Genomic DNA, 24,064 nt, shown 5'->3' with positions numbered 1-24,064 from the left:
GAAAATAACATGTCCTCTCCACAAATATTTGCCTAGTGTTTACTTTGCACCAGGACTTGTGTTTAGTACAGTATTAAGAGGACGTGCTTAATACATAATGACAAAACTCACAGTGGGTATTACTGGACTTCCCTAGTGGTCCAGTGGTTAAGACTTGGCCCTCCAAAGCAGGGAGTGTGGGTTTGATCCCAGGTCAGGAACTAAAATCCCACATGCCTCTCCACTGGAAGACTGAAACATAAAACAGAGGCAATATTGTAACAAATTCAATAAAGTCTTTAAAAATGGTCCACATGAAAAAAAAAATCTTAAAAAAAGAAAGAGTATTATCATCCCATTTTGCAGATGAGGACATCAAAGCCAAGAGTGAAGGATATAGGAAGTAGTCCAGCTGGTAAGTGAATAGAGCCCATAAACCTATCCAGAACTGTGCCCCCCATCTCATCAGAAGGCCCTCTCATTAAATTGGAGGTATAGTCTATGGCTAGGTAACAATTTTTCCTTCTGAGAAATTAGCCTGAACTTGGCACAACTGGCAAATAGTAATAGTTATCATATAATCTTAGTGTTGATTTCCAGAACAGTGTCACTTGGCCCACGGGGTTACTAATCCAGAATGGTCCAGGTACCTGCACAGGGCAGCAACAGCAGCGTGCACACTGATGACCCTTAAATCACGGAAACTTTAATAAGTCAACGTAAAGAGTTTAGTGAACATACAGAGTACAGGTCTCTGTAGGAGTAACCTCCAGTAGGCAATGAACATATTTCTGGGTTTAGAGACCAAACACATTTTAGTTCAAGTGAAAACACATCAGAATTTAAATGTGTATCATTAGCAAATATAAATAAAACCACATTATGAACACTATGGTTAAACTTAATAGGCAGATGGAAAGTATATCTAGAAAATCGAAACTCAAAGATTAAGAATTTTTTAGTGCATTTTGGGGCACATTGGGGCTATTTACCGTATTTCAATTCTCATTCTTTAAAGTATGAAATATGTTTAGCGTGCTTTGAAGTCAGGCACAGCCATCTGTCTTTCGTAAGACAATGGTACATGAGAGAAAACTTTGTGCTTCACCTTCCAGGGCCAAGTGGTTAAAAACTAGTGCCCAGTTCACTTTATTCCTTTTTCCCTGGCACGGGGATGGTAAGGTTCACGATGGTGGAGGTTCTCATCAGCTTGGGTCCTGATGGAGCAATGAAGACTGACTTTACATGGACATATGGTTGAGTGAGAAATAAAACTGTGTTGTTTTAAGCTACTGGGATTTGGCCATGACTTGAAACATACGAGCTCATCCTTAAACAAAAGAGAAAGCCCAATCTGACATTTGTTGTTGTTCAGTCACTCAGTCGTGTCTGACTCTTTGTGACCCCATGGACAGCACACCAGGCTTCCCTGTCCTCCAATATCTCCCAGAGTTTGCTCAAGTTCATGTCCATTGAGTCAGTGATGTGATCTAACCATCTCTTCCTCCACTGCTCTCTTCTCTTTTGCCTTCAATCTTTCCCAGCATCAGGATTTTTTTCAATCTGACATTATTCTGACATTATTTGGGATGGAGGGTCCTCTGAGTACAACCTGAATTTCAGGTTCATCTACAAAATGAAAATAATCTCATGGGTAATCATCTTGGTGCCACGAGCCATTGATGTTGTCTAATTAACTCATCTGTATCTTATTATTCTTTACCAAAATAACTTTCAATGAGAACTTTTCTTACCATATAGCCTGCAGGAAGTAATGGGAAACAGCTGCCCTGCCTGTCAATTATATTTCTCCATCATTGAACTGATTCCTTGGCATCTTAAACTAGTCAGAGTCCTATTAGTTTGGCTAATATAGGTCTGGCCCTGAGAGACGGACTGCATGAGTAAGGGTTCATCGGCTAAAATGGGCTTGGGGAAACCACACAACTGCTCCTAAGATGCAGAGGGAGAGACAGGCAGATAAATTGCCTGGCTATTTCCAACAAGATCCTTGTTTAAATTCTGCTCTCATGAGAAGACCAATCACCCCTTAGTCCTTCTGAAGCTGATGAAGCAAAATATGTTCATAAAGCTATGTCTATACTTTTAATCAGTGCTCTTCAGGCATTTATTTCTGGTCAAGAAGGCAGGTGAGAGAGCAGGGGTGTCTCTGCTTTTCCTATTGGATTTCCAGATTGCCTCATGTGCTTGGATATTTTGTTGAACAAATAACCTCCTCCATCAAATTGACAGGTCTTTTTGGTTAACTTGTTTTCATAATAAATGTTCCATCACCTACATCTATTTTTATTAAACAAGGTGTGGTGAGGAAAGAGAAAAGGTTTTGTACAGTCAGTGGGCAATTCTGTTTTCAGCAGCTATGGTATTTTTAATTCATGTTTTTATATCCTTTAGGATAATGTGTACCAGATTATGAATGTCAGGCATGTAATAAGATTATTTTCTATTGCCATCCATTTTCATAGGAATTCATGGACAGGTTCTACCGGTTGAGATCCACAAGTATTTGACAGCACCTGACTTATAAATTACTCCATTCCTTCAGCTGTTGATTGATTTCTGGACATAAATAACAAAGGAAATGCCAGAGTAATAATTCACCCATTCTTTGTGGTCACAACTTGTGTTTCAGAAACATTGTTTATTTTGCTGGGGTTCTGACTGGACTTATAATTTATCTGGCCCTGTGCACACACTGCTTTTGTTTTTGCTCCTTCAGATTATTGTCCCCAGGAAGGAACAGCAAGTATCAACCATTCAAGTGACTAAATCCAAAGTTCTGTATACTGACGACCACCAATTCTGAACTAAATTTGCTAGAAAGAAGCCAACACAAACTGTTGAGAGCAAGCTTTAGCTAAACCCATTTGTGGGATTAATTGCAAATCTCTCAGCCTGATAAAAGATATATATCAATGCAGGAGACCTGGGTTCAACCCCTGGACTGGGAAAACCCTCTAGAGAAGGGAATAGCTACCTACTCCAATATTCTTGCCCGGAGGATTCCGTGGACAGAAGAGCCTGGTGGGCTCCAGTCCATGGGGTCACATAGAGTCAGACATGACTGAGCAACTGAACAACAATTGCTTTACAGTGTTGTATTCATTTCTGCTGTATACAACATGAATCAACTATTATATATATATATATATTATATCTCCTCCCTGTTGAACCTCCCTCCCCACAATCCCACCCCATCTAGGTCATCACAGCACAGAGCTGAGCTCCCTGAATGTACAGCATATTCCGGCAGGCTATTCGTTTTGCACACGGTAGGGCATCTATGTCAATGATACTTTCTCAAACATCCTCCCCTCTCCTTTGCCCACTGGGTCCACAAGTCCATTTTCTGTGTCTTTGTCTCTATTCCTTCCCTCAAATAGGTTCATCATTTTTCTAGATTCCATATATACGTGTTAATATATGATATTCGTTTTTTTCTTTCTGACTTCACTCTGTGTGGCAGACTCTAGGTTCATCCACCTCACTACATCAGACTCAACTGTGTTCCTTTTAATGGTGTTTCTTTTCATTTGTCTGTTGCTTCCCTCCCTTATTTCCACCTCCCTGTTTCCATCCTTTCCTCCTTTCTTCCTTCCCTCTTTCCTGAATAAAGCACTCATTAGTGTCTAATACAGACTTCTTAACTCAACTGGACTACTCTTGATACTTCATTCTTCTCAAGTCTTGTGCTCTCACTCACAGCTTCTCTGTCTGGAACGCTCTCTTCATTTTCTATGAACATAAGTAGTCTCCATTCTAAAGCTACTGGATATAATTCCTTTTCCACTAAGTCCTCAACAAACACTTGAATCTGTATTACCTCTCTCCTATGGCATTTACTAAAATATTCATTATTTTAGAAATATTTGCATGTTTGATGCTCACCTTTTCTACCCATCTAGGTTTGCCTGGAGAATCCCAGGGACGGGGGAGCCTGGTGGGCTGCCGTCTATGGGGTCGCACAGAGTCAGACACAACTGACGCGACTTAGCAGCAGCAGCAGGTTGTTAACATGCTAATTGCTTATGGGAAGAGTGCTGTGCTTAGTCAGTCAGTTGTGTCCAATTCTTTGTGACCCCATGGACTTCAGCCCACCAGGCTCTTCTGTCCATGGGGATTCTCCAAGCAAGAATACCAGAGTGGGTTGCCATGACCTCCTCCAGGGGATCTTCCCAACCCAGGGATCAAACCCTCATGCATTCCAGGTGGATTCTTTACCATCTGAGCTACCGGGGAAGCCCAGACCTTATCTTAACTCTGAGGCACCCGCATTGCCTTCCATTGAATGTATAGAAATAATATCTATACAAAAACCCAAATGATAACAATAAATACTACAGAAAGGTCAAACTCTAGACTGCAGATATATCTCAGTTTGAGACTCCCCTCTGTAAATTTACTGATTTGAAATTCTGAAGACCCCTCTGCATCTCAACTGCCTGCTGTACAAAGTGGAGAGAACTGCATTGGAACATTTATGACTTCAAAATTCACGACTCTAACACATACCTTCTGTTAAATGATTCAACATCGGATAAATCAGAGCATCTCACTATCACAGATAGAGGCTTTAAAACATTCAGGGATAATTTTACAGACTCTCTCTGGATAAAAGAGTCAACATATCAAAACCCTTTAATGTAATAATAGCAGATATTCATTACTGAGCACTTCATAGAAGGCAGGTACTGTGTTAGGTGTTTTTTTTTTTTTTAATTTCTATTGGAGTATAGTTGCTTTACAATGTTTTATTGGCTTCTACTGTACAGCAAAGTGTATCAGCTATACATACACATATATCTCCTCTTTTTTTGGATTTCCTTCCCATTTAGATCACCACAAGGCACTGAGCAGAGTTCCCTGTACTATACAGTAAGTTCTCATTAGTTATCTATTTTATATTTGTGTGTGTGTTTGTGTGCGTGCACGCACACGCTCAGTCACTCAGTCACATCTGACTCTTTGTGACTCCATGGACTGCATCATGCAAGGCTCCTCTGCCTATGGGCTTCTCCAGGCAAGAATACTGGAATGGTTTGCTATTTCCTTCTCCAGAGGATCTTCTCTACCCAGGGATCATACCCTTGTCTCTTATGTCTCCTGCATTGGCAGGCAGATTCTTTACCACTGAGCCACCTGGGAAACCCAACATAGTGGAGTATGTATGTCAGTCCCAATTTCCCAATTCATCCTACCCCCACCTGTTCCCTCCTTGGTGTTCATACGTTTGTTCTCAACATCTGTGTCTCTATTTCTGCTTTGCCAAAAGGTTCCTTTGTACCATTTTTCCCAGGTAGCTCACTGGTAAAATAATAATCCACCTGCCACACAGGAGACTCAGGTTCAATCCTGGGGTCAGGAGGATTCCGTGGAGAAGGAAGTGGCAACCCACTCCAGTATGCTTGCCTGGGAAATCTCATGGACAAAAGAGCCTGGCAGGCTACAGTCCATGAGGTTGCAAAGAGTTGGGCGTGATTTAGCAACTAAATAGCAACAATACCGTTTTTCTAGATTCCATATATATGTGTTGATACACAATATTTATTTTTATCTTTCTGACTTACTTTGCTCTGTATGAAAGACTCTAGGTCCATCCACTTCTCTGCAAATGATACTATTTTGTTCCTTTTTAAAATTGCAGCCATGAAATTAAAGACGCTTACTCCTTGGAAGGAAAGTTATGACCAACCTAGATAGCATATTCAAAAGCAGAGACATTACTTTGCCAACAAAGGTCTGTTTAGTCAAGGCTATGGTTTTTCCAGTGGCATGTATGGATGTGAGAGTTGGACTGTGAAGAAGGCTGAGCACTGATGAATTGATGCTTTTGAACTGTGGTGTTGGAGAAGACTCTTGAGAGTCCCTTGGACTGCAAGGAGATTCAACCAGTCCATTCTGAAGGAGATCAGCCCTGGGATTTCTTTGGAAGGAATGATGCTAAAGCTGAAACTCCAATACTTTTGGCCACCTCATGTGAAGAGTTGACTCATTGGAAAAGACTCTGATGCTGGGAGGGACTGAGGGCAGGAGGAGAAAGGGATGACAGAGGATGAGATGGCTGGATGGCATCACTGACTCAATGGACATGAATTTGAGTGAACTCTAGGAATTGGTGATGGACAGGGAGGCCTGGCATGCTGCAATTCATGGGGTCACAAAGAGCCAGACAAAACTGAGCAACTGAACTGAACTGAACTGAATATTCCATTGTATATATGTGTCATATCCTTATCCATTCTTCTGTTGATGGATATTTAGATTGCTTCCATACCCTAGCTATTGTAAATAGTGTTACAGTGAACATTAGAGTGCATGTATTGTTTGGAAGTATGGTTTTCTCTGGGTGTACACCCATGAGTAGAATTGCTGGGTCATATGATGGTTCTTTAGTTTTTTGAGGAATATTCTTCTCCACAGTAGCTGTATCAATTTACATTCACATCAAGAGTGCACAAGGGTTCCGTTTTCCCCACATCCTCTCCAGAATTGTTTGTAGATTTTTTTTTTTTTTTTGATGATGATAGCCATTCTGACTGGTGTGAGGTGTTACTTCATTGTAGTTTTGATTTGCATTTCTCTAATAATTAGGGATGTTGAGCATCTTTCCATGTGCCTCTTGGCCATGTATCTTTTTTGGAGAAATCTCTATTTAGATCTTCCACCCACTTTTTGACTGGGTGTTTGTTTTATTGATACTGAGCTGCATGAATTATTTATTCTGGAAATGAATCCCTTGTCAGTTGCTTTGTTTGCAAATATTGAGCTAAGTATTTTAGATTACGCTCTCCAATCCTCACCAGAACAAATAAATAAAATCATGTAATAGATTTTATTGCACTTATTTTACTTGTGAAAAAAACTGAGGCACAGTTAGGTTAATCACTTGGCCCATTCAAAGTCAGAATTCAACCAATGTCTATCTGATACTCTTTCTACAAAAGGCATAGGTAAAAATTCTTATGTAGTCTATATAGTATGTTAATTGGTATCAATACATAGTATATTAACATGATTTTTTTGGCACAGAGCATAATTAATATTTTTAAATATTTCATGTAAGTTCAGTTTCTTTCAATTAACTTTTTTTTTTTATATAAATGTCTTTTTTTTTAAAGCCACTTTATTGAGATATAAATTCACATACTATAAAATTCACCCATATTAAGTACAGAGTTCATTGATTTTTGGTGCATTACATTATTACTTAAAAAAAATTGTGTTAAAACATATATAACAAAATTTGCCATTTTAACTTTTTATTTTTTTTTTTTTATTTTTAAACTTAATATAACTGTATTAGATTTGCCAAATATCAAAATGAATCCGCCACAGGTATACATGTGTTCCCCATCCTGAACCCTCCTCCCTCCTCCCTCCCCATTCCATCCCTCTGGGTCGTCCCAGTGCACCTGCCCCAAGCATCCAGTATCGTGCAATTAACTTTTAAACTTGACCTTAAAGACCTTTGTCAATTGCCACCCCTAATAAGTGATGTTTTAATTAACTCAATAGTAGCCAGTGATAATGCCTAAAGGGGCATGGAACCTACAACATACTCTCTAATGCCAATCTCCCTAAGCCAAGCATTTCCAGTAGTGGATATTGTTTGCACAGAATCCTCTAAGCTCTGTTCTTGTCCGCATGCTCTATGGTATACATCAGAAGGCTAGAGTTAACGATACAGGCTGGACCCAGGGAACACAGCCAATAGAGACAACCAAGACAATGTAAATCATGTCTTCATGCAAGATCTTCACATTCTACCCTATCATAGTCCAGACACAGGGACCAAGATGAATTCTCTTTTATGGAATTCTCCTAGAAATAGTTCAGTCATCCTGTTGAGTCAACACTGCTGCATCTTCATGTGTGCATAAAAGCCAATGTCAAAGGCACATTTAACAACTGACAAAGCATTCAGTCACTTGTTTGATCCTAACTACCCTCTGAGGGAGGTGTTTCCCCTAACTTCTTAGTTATAGAGAATGGTTAGTGTTCTCTTATTCTTTTATTTCCTTTTAAAACACTCCCCACCTTCATTTTTCTCCCTTGTAACTATTGCAACAATTTTATACATATCTACTAATTTTTTAAATAATGTGCAGTCTTGCATTGTATATGTATTATTTTAGACAAGTAAACAGTGCTGTACCATAGATCACATTCTGTACATATTTTTTCCCCTTCACTGCTGTAGTTTTAAGATTGATCCATGGTGCCATGTATATGTCTACCTTTTTATTTAGCCTTAATTGATGGCATAATTTACAGCATGTGTCTGTTGTGTATAAATTATCCTGCCCCAATGATAAATATAGAGATGGTCTATGACTTAATCTTTTTCCAAACAATACTGTACTGAATATTCTTATACAGAAACCCATATCAGCCGTTCTCAAGGCAATTAGCCATAGCAATCCCCATAGCAAATTTGACTAAATATTGCTTTAAAGGTATGTAGAATGACTGCAACAGTCGGGACTTAAAGAAGCAATGCTCAGGAATCCTGTGACTCCATACTCACTCCCATACTTGGCATTCCTTAGCTTGCTAATTTCTTCCAATCGGATGCATACAAAGTGATATTTGTTTAATTTGCATTTTGCTTGTATTGAATCTGAAATCATATACCTTCCATAAAGACATGGATTTTTGGCTATGTTTAATGATATATCTACTTTTGTCAAGGTATAGGCTCTCAGTAAATGTTTAACTGAATGTTTTATCATATACTGATGGTCTTTTTGCATATTTGCTACTACTACTTCTACTATTACTACTGTTACTGTTTTTATTACTATTTTGTCTATTGGGTTTTCTGCATTTTCTTTTTGATTTGGGTGAGTTCTTAGTATAATTCAGATATAAATAATCATAAGTTTTATTTAATCTCTTCTTCCATTCTGTCATCTTTTAGCTTTTTCCCACCTCCTTACCATAACAGAAGTCCCTAATTTTAGTATAACTAAATAAATAAAAGGCTTGCCATGTGGTCTATTCTATGATAATTATTATAAAAAGCTTTCTCTAATGTACAGATTATAAACATGTGCTTCTCATTTTCTTCTATCAACTTTAGTAATTTTACATTTCACACTGTTTCATAATCTATCTGGAGCATACATTTGTATGTGATATTACAAAAAAAAACCTGATTTTTTTAATCCCCCCCTATATTTTGAAGCAAATTTCACATTATCTATTAATGTCACTACAATAGTGTCACTTCAAAGACTTGTATAGTTTCTTTCTAGTTTAGTCCTCTGTAGACCCACACACAATAAAAACTACATGAATAGTGTCCTTGGAGTTGGGCACAGTAATGACCTGTGCTCTTGTTAGATATTGCTCTGAGCAAACTTGACTCCTCTCCAGTTACAAAGACAGTGCCTGAATTTTCCATTATAAATAATATTTGTTGCAGGACTTTGGTAAATAACATTTAATCAAGTTAAGGAAGTTCCTGAAGTGTCAAGAGTTTTTTTTTTTTTTAATGTTTTACTTCTTTGAAAACAGAAAAAATGATTTTTTTCCTTTGGTTAATACCCTAGAGAAATTACATTGATTAATTTTCTGATAAATGAAAAAATCATGGGTTAAATATGACTTGATCACATGTGTTTTAATGGACTACAGTTTTATTAAGTATTTTAATATCCATAGTCTTCCAAAATAACTTTATTACTGTGCATTCCCACCGGCAAAAAAAGAAAGTTCCTCTTGCTGCATAATCTTGTCAGCATTTGATATCATCAGTGTTTTGGATTGTGGCAGTTCTGTTAAGTAGGTAGAGGTAGCTCATTGTTGTTCTGATTTGCAATTCCCTCAGTTCAGTTCAGTTCAGTCGCTCAGTCGTGTCTGACTCTTTGCAACCCCATGAGTCACAGCACGCCAGGCCTCCCTGTCCATCACCAACTCCTGGAGTTCATTCAGACTCACATCCATCAAGTCAGTGATGCCATCCAACCATCTCATCCTCTGTCGTCCCCTTCTCCTCCTGCCCCCAATCCCTCCCAGCATCAGAGACTTCACCAATGAGTCAACTCTTCACATGAGGTGGCCAAAGTACTGGAGTTTCAGCTTTAGCATCAGTCCTTCCAAAGAAATCCCAGAGCTGATCTCCTTCAGAATGGACTGGTTGAATCTCCTTGCAGTCCAAGGGACTCTCAAGAGTCTTCTCCAACACCACAGTTCAAAAGCATCAATTCTTCAGTGCTCAGCTTTCTTCACAGTCCAGCTCTCACATCCATACATGACCACTGGAAAAACCATAGCCTTGACTAGATGGACCTTTGTTGGCAAAGTAATGTCTCTGCTTTTGAATATGCTATCTAGGCTGGTCATAACTTTTCTTCCAAGGAGTGTCTTTTAATTTCGTAGCTGCAATCACCATCTGCAGTGATTTTGGAGCCCAAAAAAATAAAGTCTGACATTGTTTCCACTGTTTCCCCATCTATTTCCCATGAAGTGATGGGACCGGATGCCATGATCTTCGTTTTCTGAATGTTGAGCTTTAAGCCAACTTTTTCACTCTCCTCTTTCACTTTCATCAAGAGGCGTTTTAGTTCCTCTTCACTTTCTGCCATAAGGGTGGTGTCATCTGCTTATCTGAGGTTATTGATATTTCTCCCGGCAGTCTTGATTACAGTTTGTGCTTCTTGATGTTAGATTTTGTTGAATGTATTTCCAGTGTCTAGTGATATGAACATTTGATTTTTCTTCTTAGCCTATTGATGTGATAAAGTACACTAATTGATTTCCAAATGTTAAAACGGCTTTGCTTACTTGAGATAAAAAGTGCTTGGTCATTGGTAGGTAACTCTTTTTATACATTGCTGGGTTCAATTTGCTAATAAAAACCAACAACCCTTCTAGATCCTTCAGGTAAATGAGGTCATAAGGCAAACTGCTGCCTCCAAAACTGGAGAAAAAGGGAAAAATACAGATAATTACAGCTTACCAAAGCAGAAACCGAGGAGCAGAAGCCCTGGGGAAATGGTGCCAGAGAAGGACAACCTCAAGTGTAACTGACAAACTGCTGGAGGCTCAGCGTGGAAAAGTCTGAGAATTAAAAACTCCAGAGGGGCCCAATCATAGAAAGATGCCTCTGTCCTCCTTATAAGTTTTACATCCAGCAGCTCAACAGTGAATTCAACTGGTTCTTACAGTGAACACTGGAGAAAAAATCTTCTCCTGTTTCATAAAGGGAAGAAGAAATGTAACCTTTTGAAATAATCCTGAACAATCTGCTTTTCTTAATAAGCCCTGCCTTAGGAGAGACTGTTTTATCAGAACCTTAACATGCATACTTAATTTAGTCAAGTGAAATGTAATACTTGGAATTCACTGGGGACAAAAAAAGTGTTAAGTACGCAACGATCACCTTAAAGATCCCGAACCCTCTTCTTGATTTCTCTCTCCTCTATTCCTACTGAGAGTTGATCTGTTTTCTATCTGTTACAAATTGCTTGACAAAAATATTAAGTAAAGATAGCGTATCTCATCCAAATTAGATTACTTTTCCAAATATCAGCCAAACAAATATATCTCTAAGTTGAACATTAGAAAAAAATTAGGGGTAAGATTAGGTCAAAGTGCCTTTACAGTCCCTAGAAATCATGTACATCACACACTCAGCCAGCAAATTTATCTTGAAAAAAAAGGAAAATGGACCCAAACAAACAAAAAATAGTCCTGATTTTTTTTCTATATGGAATCATTAATTCTTGATTAGAGGCACAAACTGCTTGGAAATGGATGCCAGAAGAAAAGAAAATAAAAGTACTCCTAATAATGGGCTCTAGGATTATGTACTTAAAACATTTCTCTCTCACCAGCTTATCAGGCGACCAAAAAATTGAAAGCAATTTGCATTGGAAATAGAGAGAGACTTTATGATGGTTACACTCTCTGCAGCATTCTGGAAAAGCCAATAAAAACAATCATTGAGCAGTTGTGTTGCTCATTAGATGATCAGTGTAAACAAATAACACAGCTCAGAATCAATCACCTGTTTCTCCTAGAAGCAAAGGGAGCTTGGTACATGGAGAAGGAGGAAATATTCTGGACAGGACTGGCTCTTCTGGGTTAGCTTCTGAAAGCAGCTGTTATTTTATATGACATATATGTTTGTTCGAGAGGGTATCAAGATGCCCTCAGTGGCACACTGAAGGGCAGAAAGAGGGGAAAAAAAGAGGAGTGCCCCATTTGTAAATCCTTCATAACAGCCTCCAGAACATAGTAAGCACAGGCAGATATTGGTTATTAGAGCTGAATAAAGAGAGCAAAAAATAAAATAATTCCTATCCTTGGAAAACAGTAAAAAGAGGGACAAGAGACAGAGTCCTCCAGTCTGGATGCTTGTTACGGTCAAAGTGTCCTTGTGCACGGGACTCAGGAATTATGTCATTCCCACTATCATGATGTGACCCCTTACACAAACACACAAATTAGCAGAGCTCCTCCTTCCTTATGTAATATCAAAGAATCCTTCGGGGAAAAACAAGGTGATTGTCTTCAATTTTATCTAACGCATTGTAACAGTATTTGTCAACTGGCAGTCATTTTGCGTCTCACCCACTGGTACCATTTAGTAACATCTGGAGATATTGGTTGTTACAACTGAGAAAGGTATTACTGGCATCTAGCAAGTAAAGGCCAGGGATTCTGCTAAACATCCTTGAATTCTCAATGAAACTGGAAAGAAAAAAATATGTCATCCAATTCATAGGACAGATTCCTTCTAACAGAAAATTATCTATTTCAAACTATTAATTGTGCCAAAGTTGAGGATCGATGCAATAAATAACAGTAGGTAAAATCAGCTGTACATGAAAGATCGGTCCCTGTTGCTGTTTATCTGATTTCCTGACACTCTATAAGAATCTTAAGCTTTCCTTAGTAGATATTAGAAAGAAATCTTAAATAAGATATCATCTCTCAGGGACAGACCTAACATTAAAAGGGGTGCTTGTTCAGATTGCACCCCTCTTTGCTCCATAGAATAATGTTCCATTATTTTCATCAACATATATTTTACTAAAGCAAAATAAAGCCTTTCCTTTTCATCACATGGGTTAAGATACTGTGGAGTAGTTAACAGTTATCTTACCACTGAGATCTCTGCCCTACTGCCCCAAGAACTGAATACTTTAATATTTCAAAATCTTAGGGCACAGTGTTGCTAGAGAAAGTTGAAGTGATTCATACATGCTTTCTTCCCTACAACCAAGTAACTGATGTTTTTCACCAAGACAATTGGAATAAAAACTGAAGTAGTCCTTGGATCCTTTTATTCAGTCATTAATTATCTCAAGATACATATTGACCTCAATATTCATAGGAAGGACTGATGCTGAAGCTCAAGCCCCAATACTTTGGCCAACTGATACTAAGAGCCGACTTACTGGAAAAAACCCTGGTGCTGGGCAAGACTGAAGGCAAAAGCAGAAGGGGGTGACAGAGGATGGGATGGAAGGATGGCATCAGAGACTCAATGGACATGAGTTTGAGCAAACTCTGGGATATTGAAGGACAGAGGAGCCTGGCATGCTGCACTCCACGGGATCACAGAGTAAGACATGACTTAGCCACGGAACAACAACAACATATTGACCTACTACATCTAGGCATTTTGCCAGACACCAGAGCATTGATAAGAGGACAAATGCCATCCTTTTTCCTCACGAAACATAAACATATGCCCTGTGAGTTGTTAGGGCAAGGGGACAGAGGTGACACAGTGTTCACAGACAGGTAAACCCACAATTATTGTGACCGGAAAAATAATCTCCCTTCTACCAAGAGAAGTCTACTTCCAACCCCTAGGATCTGTGAATATATTATCTTACACAATAGGGAATTTAGATGATGGATAGAATTGATAATCAGCAACGAGTCTCAAGGGAATACAACTTGAGACTTATGTGGGCTTCTTGACCTCCAAAGCTGTAGGATAATATATTTCTATTGTTTTAAGCCTACACATGTGTAGGGTTTTGTTACAGCTGTTGTTGTAGCTGTTGTTTAGTTGCTAAGTCATGTCCGACTCTTTTGCAGCCCCACGGACTGCAGTCTGCCAGGCTCCTCTGTCTATGGGATTTCCGAGGCAAGAATAGTGGAGAGGGTTACCATTTCCTTCTCTAGTGTATCTTCCTGACCCAGTAATTAAATTCACATCTCCTGTATCAGCAGGCAGATTCTTTACTGCTGAGCAGCAGGACCCTAACGCAAATGCCTAGTGCTTTGAAGAGGAAAAATGAGACACAACTGAGCAAGGCAGAGTTATAAGGTAGGGGTGTGTGTGTGTGTGTGTGTGTGGGTGTGTGTGTGTGTGTGTGTGTGTGCGCATCACAGGATCTGAGGGGTTAGGCAATCAATCAAGAAAAGCTTTCCAGATTAAACTCTAAACTGGGTCCTGAAGAATACATATGTGTTAGTCTTTTGAAGAATAGTATAATAGAGCTCCAGGCAGAAGGGATAGGGGCAAAGGTTTGGAATTGAACAAGATTGTGCTTCTGGTGAAGTGTGTTACATTGCTCAGTTAGTAGAGTAAGAGGAATGCAAATAATGAGAGAAAAAGCAGGAGATATAAAGATCAGAAGATTGAGTACTGCAGACCAAGTTACTGAGTCTGGATTTGACTCTAAAAAATAGTCAATAACAACTTTTAAATAAAGAAATGACAGGGTCTAATTTTAGAGAAGAAAAGTGCTCTGGTTGCTGCATGAAGAATGGATTGGAGAGGAAAAAATTGGGAGCAGGAAGACCAGTTTGAGAGAGTTGCCAGCAATTCCTGGGAAAATGGTCACCCACAAAAATCCATTGCACTGGAGATAGAAATAGATGGGTTAAGAAAAGTACGATCAAGAAGAATTGGTTAAAACATGTAGACAAATGACTAGGTATCTATGATGACGAAGAGGAGGAGCCAAGGATGAAACCCTTGTGTCCAGCTTGGAAAATTCAATGGATGGGAGAGAGCCTTTCTGTGGAACAGAGAAACATGAGCAGTCAAGAATTTCATTCAGAAAAGAAAAAAAAAAAAAAAAAGATTTAAAATATGTTCATGTTGTAGGGTCTGAGAAATACAAGGGTGGACCAGAATGCCAGGAAAGTAGTTTGCAGGACTCCATGGCTGTGTGATGTCTTACAGCTACACATTCCTGCAGGACCATTTGCTAAGGTCAGAATTTGAGAGTGTCTAGGAAGGGGGTCCCTGGTGGCTCAGATGGTAAAGAGTTTGCCTGCAATGTGGGATACCTGGGTTTGATCCCTGGGTCGAGAAGAACCCTTGGAGAAGGAAATGGCAGCCTACTCTAGTGCTCTTGCCTGGAAAATCCCATAGACAGAGGAGCCTGGGAGGCTACAGTCCATGGGTCGCAAAGAGTCAGACACCACTAGGTGACTTCACTTCTACTTTCAAGAAGGGGGTCGAAAGAGGATTAGTTTCTGAATGACTCACCTCTAAGCTTGGTGGTCTGTTCCTTTTAGTCTTGAAATTGGCCTTTGGATCATAAATAAAAAGCAGTTTTTAATATAATATAGAAAAAATGAGGGGAAAATTCATCTTTTAAATGATTTTCTTCTGAGTCAAAAATATCTCTAAAAATTAAAGAAATTTTTGGCCTTTTACTCACAGACATGAACAGATATCTAGGTTCAATTAAGATTTGTGTAAAAGGAAAGAAGTGGGGAGGACAGAAAGAGCAAGAGAATGAGAGAGAGGAAATCTTTTTCCTAAAAGACAACTGAATGGGGTGGGGACGGGGGAGGATTCCCTTTCTTATAAGATAGCTGAATAAAATATACCCTTGCAATGACTTTGAATAGCCCAGGTGGTTCTGGTGCAATAAATATACATTTCCAAGTTATTAGTGATTTGCAAGCATAATTCACCTGTGGCTGATTTATGAGCATCAAAACATTGATACATGAATTTGTTTCTGAATTCCAGCATATCCTAGTGAGCCAGAGGACTATTTACAACCCTTTGCATTCTTGTAGGTGTGGGTTGCAGATGTTTCATTTCATTGTTGATAATATGCATTCATAAATATATATGTAGGCAGACACTTGAAAATTTGGAAGCTGTTTTATTATTCAAAATATATTCAATATGCCTCTAACCCTTGTATCTCTACAACATCATTCTTTTTCGTGCCTACCTTTTTTTTTTTTACATCTGTATAATCAGCGTACTTGCATTCTTTTCCCATCTGATCTTGTCTATATTGAACTGAAGGTTTTTTTAACCTCTATGGATCCCAATCTTGCTCATTTTCCTCTTCTTCCACTTAAATTTGTATTCTAAAATGGTATTTAGTTTTATCAAACTCTAGGAAGGAGAGCAGGAAGACCATCCCTAGATGGAAATACAATTTCCTTCATTTACTAGCTATGTGACATTGGCAAGTTATGTAACTTTTCTAAATTTCAGTTTCTTTACTGGTAAAGTGGAGGTAATATGACCTACCACATAAGTTTATTTTACAATTGTGTAACATGGCCTTCTTTGTTCTACAGAGGATTTTACACCACCAAATAGTTCTCCTTTTTTTTTTTTTTTCATACCTGAATTATCTATCCTGTGTCTGAGAATATAGCTGAGTGTGGAAACAGGTAGAGTGTAGCAGATGACGTGGCAGAGATGTGCTCCACAGTGATAAACATGACCTAAAAATGTAGTAAGAAATACAGGGAGAAAAGGAAGCATAATTTTATGTAACATGGTTTTACTTAACATCTTTTTCTGTTATTCCAGATATGCCAATTCATGAACCTATGACTTTCAGGCCAAAATCTCATTTCGATTGTGATGATGCATTTTAGAAGGCCAAGGAGAAAATAAAATACTTTTTAAAAGAAATTGTTAAGTGATATAACTTTAATTTCTGTGCACTTATGTGGGTGCTGTCATCTGTAGAATACAAACCTGATATCTTTTAAAATCACTAACAGGGATGACATCTGTTCCATCAAATTTCATTAACTTACATCCTTATGTGTGCTAAAGAAAAAAAAAAAAAGGTATGTAAGGGATTATTTAATGCAGAATATGCTCCAAACTTCCTTTCATACCTGCCCAAAGTATGTGTGAACATATGTGGAGCCTTCTTCCTTCTCGATGGCTTCCTGAATCCCAGCTTTGCCCCAGATTTCTTCCTGGCTAGTCTTTCAGGAAAATAAGACTTGTGGGTACCTGTTAAGTAATCTCCATTTCAAGACCTAATCACTTTCCATACAAAACTTTTACTGCAAAGGGCCAGCCAGTAAATATTTTAGGATTTGAAAACCCTGAAGTCTTTGTGGCACGTACTCAACTCTGCCACAGTAGCAGAAAATCAGCCATGGATGAAATGGAGACAAATGAGTATGGCTGTGTTGAAATAAAATTTCATGTACAAAATTGGCAGAGAGCTGGGTTTGCTCATGGGCCAAGTTTGCAAACTTGGGCTCTAGATCACCTGGGGTTAATTTCTATGATCTGATATTACTCCCTTCAAACAGGTCAACATTAAGGAGCAATATCAAAGTGTTGATATCAAAATGCAACTAAGGAAAATGTCCAGTGAGATGAGGGGAACAACAGAAACTCAGACTTTGGCTGCAAAATTGATGTCTACAGGCTAAGCACCCTATGGGGGAGGCACTAAGGTGCCCTCAGGTTATCTATGGTAAAGAACCAATTCTTTTCCAACCCATATGGATTGGAAAGTATTAAATCATATACTTTGATGACAATGGGAAATTGTTCTGAGAAATTCCTAAATGTTTAATTTCATTTTTGGTATTCTTCTCAGCGTAAACCAGTAGCAACCTGATTAGGACCAGCAGAAGCCCATGGACCATACTCTGAGGATGCTAAGTGGTGTGTGAAAGGCAAGTGCCTGCCTGGATACATTTCAGCCTTAAAGTCTTTATCATTTGTTGGTGTTTAGTCACTAAGCCCTGCACTTCTTTCTGGGATCCCATGGACTGCAGCACACCAGGCTTCCCTGTCCTACACTATCACCCAGAGGTTGCTCACGTATGGGTACTGACTCCTTGATGCTATTTAACAATTCCATCCTCTGCCACACCCTTCTCTTTTTGCCTTTCATCTTTCTCAGCATCAGGGTCTTTTCCAGTGAGTCAACTAGCTCTTCTCATCTAGGTGGCCAAAGTATTGGAGCTTCAGCTTCACTATCAGTTCTTCCGATGAATCCTTTAGGATTAACTAGTTCAATCTCTTCGCAGTCCAAAGGACTCTTAAGAGTCTTCTCCAGTCCCACAACTTGAAAACTTCAATTCTTCAGTGCTCAGCCTTCTTTATGGTCCAACTCTCACATCTGTACATGACTAGTGGAAAAACCATAGCTTTGACTCCACCGACTTTTGTCAGCAAAGTGATGTTGCTGCTTTTTAATATGCTTTCTAGATTTGTCATAGCTCTTCTCCCAAGGAGCAATTGCCTTTTAGTTTCATGGCTGCCATCAATATCTGTAGTGATTCTGGAGTCCAAGAAAATAAAATCTGTCACTGCTTTTATTTTTACCCCTTCTATTTGTCATGAAATGATGAGATCGGATGCCATGATCTTCATTTTTTTTTGAATGCTGAGTTTTAAGCCAGCTTTTCACTCTCCTCTCATCCTCATCAAGGGACTTTTTAGTTCCTCTTCACTTTCTGCCATGAGTGGTATCATATGCATATCTGAGGTTGTTGATACTTCTGGCAATCTTGATTCCTGCTTGTATTTTATCCAGCATGGCATTCCACACGATATAGTCTGCAGATAAGTTAAATAAGCAGCATGACAATATATAGTCTTGTCATACTCTTTTCTCAATTTTGAGCCAGTCAATTTTTCCATGTCCAAACTGTTGCTTCTCGACCTGCACACAGATTTCCCAGGAGGCAGGTAAGGTTGTCTGGTATTCCCATCTCTTGAAGAATTTCCCACAGTTTGTTGTGATCCACACAGTTAAAGTCTTTGGGCACAGCCAAAAAGCAGAAGTAGATGTTTTTCTGGAACTCTCTTGCTTTCTTGATGATCCAATGGATGTTGGTAATTTGATCTCTGGTTTCTCTGCCTTTTCTAAATAGAGCTTGAACATCTGGAAGTTCACAGTTCACATACTGTTGAAACCCGGCTTAGAGAATTTTGAGCATTACTTTACTAGTGTGTGAGAAGAGTGCAATTGTGCAGTAGTTTGAACATTCTTTGGCATCGCCCTTCTTTGGGATTGGAGTGAAAACTGACCTTTTCCAGTCCTGTGGTCATTGCTGAGTTTTCCAAATTTGCTGGTATATTGAGTGCAGCACTTTCACAGCATCATCCTTTAGGATTTCAAATAGCTCAGCTGGAATTCCATTACCTCCACTACCTTTATTTGCAGTAATGCTTTCTGAGGCCCACTTGACTGCACACTCCAGGATGTCTGGCTCTAGGTGAGTAGCCAACCACAGCATCATGGTTATCCGTGTCATTAAGACCTTTTTTGTATAGTTCTTCTATATATTCTTCCCACCTATTCTTAACCTTTTCTGCTTCTGTTAGATCCTTACAGTTTCTGTCCTTTATTGTGCCCATCTTCACTATGACCCATCTGTCCTGGCTGGCCCTGCACGGCATGGCTCACAGCTTCATTGAGTTCTGCAAGCTGTCTTTATCATACTTGTTCACAAGATTATCTGCTGCATTCCTGGGAAATAAATGTGCACTTTGTTCTAGCAACCAAGGTCTCACATAATCTTGGTCCAGCCATATCGTTTTGGCAGCATCTTCCTCTGCATCCACATGGATGACTTCCTGTGCCCAAACACATCTTCTGCCTTTCTAAATCTTGCCTTTGTCTAGACTATTTCCTAGTTCTGTAGTGCCTAGGTAAGTCTGTCCTCAGGATTATTCAAAACTCTTTCCATGAAGTCATATTTCCTTTCCCTTGGATGCAATTTGGCCCTCCACTGGACATTCATAAAACATTGCATGTATTTTCTCTGACTGTCCTTGCTTTAAATAAGATTGTAATGCTCTCTGTACTTGTCTTGTTTGGTTGCTAAGTTGTGTCCAACTCTTTGTGATTCCATGGGCTGTAGACGGCCAGGCTCCTCTGTCTGTGGGATTTCCCAGGCAAAAGTACTGGAGTGGGTTGCCATTTTCTTCTACAGAGGAACTTCCTGACCCAGGGATCAGACCCAGGCATTGAACTGAGTCTCCTGCATTGGTAGGCAGATTCTCTACCACTGAGCCACTTAGGAAGCCCCTGTATTTGTTTTATCCTGAGACTAAATTGTGAGCTTCTAGAGCATGAGCTATATTTTATAAATGTGAGAGTATTCCTCAGAGTGCTTAACACAGTGTCTTTTATATGCTAAAGGTTAAGTTAGCTCACAAATGAATGACTCTGAACCCACACCATAAACATTCTCTCTTACAGATCTCTTTTGCATGCTTTTAGAAATGCATTCCTCTGCACTTTTGTCCTCTCCCTCTTCCACTTAGGACAAAAATGCTTGTCGGCAAGAGAGCTTGCGTACATAAAACCATAGGACACAGCAATCTGTGCTGTCAAAAGAAAACCAAATACATGCATGACTCATTTACGAATTTGTAAAATGGAGCCTAGAGAATGAAAATGCAATTTTTAGCTAATTTGTACTATTCTGAATGTCACTGTAAAGCACACATTTCATGGGGCAGAACGAAGACAGGCATAATTAACATTTATTTCAGCCACAAACAAGGGCAACTGTTTGTTTCCACTGTGATCCCTAAGACTTTGCTCTAAGGATGAAAACTTCACTGGTTATACTGAAAGAAAAAACTGCCATTGGTAAGTGAGTAAAATTTTATAATCTCCATCAAAGACACACACTTGCAGAATTATGAAGCCAAGCTGGTATTTACCCTGCACCTGAATATGATTTGAATAATAATAAAAAAACTGACAGGGTTAAGCTACTTTAGTGACACATGGGGAAAAATAGTCCAAGATCCACTCAGGTATATTATTATTAACATTGCTACATCTGTAACAAATTAGAAGCTTTATGACCATCCTATCATCCTACATTTTATTGGTTTGCCTCTATATTTAATACATTTGTAAATAAGCAAATCTGATGAATGTTTTCTTGGTGTAAGGCTCAAACATTTCATCAATATAAAACTTCCCTTCAGATAAGAATGTTCACTGTATGGAAGAAGATGGCAGAGAAGTAAGATGTGGGGATCACCAGCCTCCCCAGAAATACATCAAAAACTCAACAATACATGGAATAACTCCTACAAAGCAACCTCTAGATGACAGCAGAAGACCCCAGGGCCCTGGGGAGAGTGGGAGGATGGGCTAAGATCCCCGCAATGAGGTAGGAGAAAGGATTAGAGACATTAAAAGGGACAAGACAGAGAACCTCTGGACAGAGCTTGTGCCCCAAGGGAGGGAGGGAGTCCTAAAACAGGAGGAGTTCCCATGCAAAGGAAATCTCCCTGGCAGGCAGACCCAAGGGGGAGCTGCAGAGTCTTGGAAAACCAGGCAAAACAGGGACTTAGCAGAAAAGAGAGAAAGCTGTGCTTCTCAGCTCAAGGACCGTGGCCCCATTCAGACAGTGGGCTCAGGGAACTGAGAGAGAAGCCCACAGAAGCCCCGGGGCACAGAGGGCTGTCATGCACGCAACCCTCCTGGCTTGGAGAGCGGCCTAGGGAGCTGAAAGAATACACAAGTCCCAGGACAGAGTGCGTGGACCTCTGAAACAAAGGCACACAAGTGGGTGAGCTGAAACGAGTGCACACAAGCCCTGAGACGCAGAGGGCGGGCCTGGGAGCTGAGACAAGTGCACCCTAGCTCTGCGACATAGGGGGCAGGCTGAGGGGGCTGAGGAAAGACCATAGGAGTCTCTGGATTGCAGAGGGCACAGTTGGGGAGGTGAGAAAAGATCTGCAGAAGCCCCTACCTAGCAAGCTTCAGCTAGCAGAGCAGGGCAGGACTGGGGAACAGAAGCACCGGCAGTGATTCCAGGGACAAGTAGGGGGTGGGCGGCAGTGCAGATATGCTGAGACAGCCACTTTCAAGTGGCTGTGGAAATAGATGTGTCTAACACTGCCAAGAGGAGAGTGAGAAAGTTGGGTTAAAACTCAACATTCAGAAAATGAAGATCATGGCATCTGGTCCCATCACTTCATGGGAAATAGATAGGGAAACAGTGGGAACAGTGTCAGACTTTATTTTTTTGGGCTCCAAAATCACTGCAGATGGTGATTGCAGCCATGAAATTAAAAGATGCTTACTCCTTGGAAGGAAAGTTATGACCAACCTAGATAGCATATTCAAAAGCAGAGACATTACTTTGCCAACAAAGGTCTATCCAGTCAAGGCTATGGTTTTTCCAGTGGTCATGTATGGATGTGAGAGTTGGACTGTGAAGACAGCTGAGCACCGAAGAATTGATGCTTTTGAACTGTGGTGTTGGAGAAGACTCTTGAGAGTCCCTTGGACTGCAAGGACATCCAACCAGTCCATTCTGAAGGAGATTAGTCCTGGGTGTTCATTGGAAGGACTGATGCTAAAGCTGAAACTCCAATACTTTGGCCACCTGATGCGAAGTATTGACTCAATGGAAAAGACTCTGATGCTGGGAGGGATTGGGGGCAGGAGGAGAAAGGGACAACAGAGGATGAGATAGCTGGATGGCATCACCGACTTGATGGACATGATTTTGGGAAAATTCCAGGAGTTGGTGATGGACAGGGAGGCCTGGTGTCCTGTGGTTCATGGGGTCACAAAGTTTGGACATGACTGAGCAACTGAACCGAACCGAACCTGCTTGATCTGCTTGATCTCCTCCCACTTTAACATAGATAACATAGGCACAAGTCATCCCTAACAATAAGTCAACACAAACAACTCAATCAACCTTTCCCTCCAAAGGCAAAAACCAAAAGTAAGAAGGAATACAACCCTAAAGCCTGGAAAAAGGAGACCTCAAGTGGAGCAACTTAGAAAAAAAGAAAAATTAAAAGACAGAGAAATAGAGCAGAAATGAAAGAACAAGGTAGAATTTCAGAAGACCAAATAAATGAAGAGGAAATAAGCAATCTACCTGAGAGAGTTCAGAAGTAAAAATGCTCTGAAGACTTGAAAATAGAACGGAGAAAAATGCAAGAAATATTTAACAAGTTAATACAATCAGCAAGGACACAGAAGAAATGAAGAATAAGCAAACAGAGATGAATTATAAAATTACTGAAATTAAAAATATTCTAGAAAGGACCAATAGAAGAATAACTGAGGCAGAAGAATCGATAAGTGAGCTGGAAGATAGTATGGCAGAAATAACTGCTGAAGAGCAGAATAAAGGGAAAAGAATGAAAAGAATTGACTATAGCCTCAGAGACCTTTGGGACAATATTAAATGCACCGACATTTGAGTTATAAGGGACCCCAGAGGACGAAAGAATAAAAAAGCGACTGAGAAAGTTTTTGAAGCAATTATAGTTGAAAACTTCTGCAACATGGGAAAGCAAATAGTCAATCAAATCCAACAAGCACAGAGAGTCCCTTATAGGATAAACCCAAGGAGAAACACATTGAGAAGCATATTAATCAAGCTAACAAAGATTAAGCACAATGATGTTAAAAGTAGCAAGGGAAAAGCAACAAGTAACATACAAGGCAAAACCCATATGATTTGCAGTGGATCTTTCAGCAGACACTTCAGGCCAGAAGGGAATAGCAGGATATATTTAAAGTACTGAAAGGAAAAAAATAAAATCTACAACCAAGATTACAACACCTGGCAAAGATCTCATTCAAAATTGATGGAGAAATAAAAAGCTTCACAGACATGCAAAAGTTACACAGTCTTACTACAGCAAACACTAAAGTGACTCACGTAGGCAGTTAGCATGAGAGAAAGGAAGACCTACAAAGACAAACCCAAAGCAACTAAGAAAATGACAATAGGAACATATGTATCAATAATTACCTTAAAGGTAAAGAGATCAAATCCACCAACCAAAAGATACAGACTGACTGAATGGACACAAAGTCAAGACCCATATATGTGCTGCCTACAAGAG

This window comes from Bubalus bubalis, chromosome 16 (genome assembly GCF_019923935.1).
Source record: "Bubalus bubalis isolate 160015118507 breed Murrah chromosome 16, NDDB_SH_1, whole genome shotgun sequence".
NCBI classification, from domain to species: Eukaryota; Metazoa; Chordata; class Mammalia; order Artiodactyla; family Bovidae; genus Bubalus; species Bubalus bubalis.
The sequence above is the reverse complement of the archived record's forward strand: the minus strand, read 5'-3'. Positions refer to the sequence as shown.